Source organism: Populus euphratica, unplaced genomic scaffold (assembly GCF_000495115.2).
Source record: "Populus euphratica unplaced genomic scaffold, PopEup_1.0 scaffold115.1, whole genome shotgun sequence".
Taxonomy (NCBI): Eukaryota; Viridiplantae; Streptophyta; class Magnoliopsida; order Malpighiales; family Salicaceae; genus Populus; species Populus euphratica.
Window position 1 is genome coordinate 147,690 of NW_011500006.1, and position 402 is coordinate 148,091.

The window sequence follows — 402 nt, forward strand, 5'->3', positions numbered from 1 at the left end:
CTGTTCGGTAATTGGGTTATATCTGGAGCTACAGATCTCAGATTTAGGTCTAATTTATATGGATGGAAAGGTAAGATATAGGCCTACAATTTTCATGAAAGCTCAAGATTTAAAAAGGTTATTTTCAAGTCCAAATTGTAACAACAATAAAGAAGTCTAAATCTGTCCTATAACCCGAACACTGTTAAGTGTTTAACCCATATCTAGAATTTTAAAAGTCTAAATGACCTTGAATTTTTTTTTTCTGAAAAGCTGAGACAATTTCCTAAAACTTTCATGTTTTCAAGTAGTTCTAATTCTGACGTTATAAATGATATTTTGGGCAGACAAAAAAAGATAAGGATTGTCACCAAGTTAAAAGTTGGTCACCCATTCATCAATTAGTCATCAAATCAATAGTTT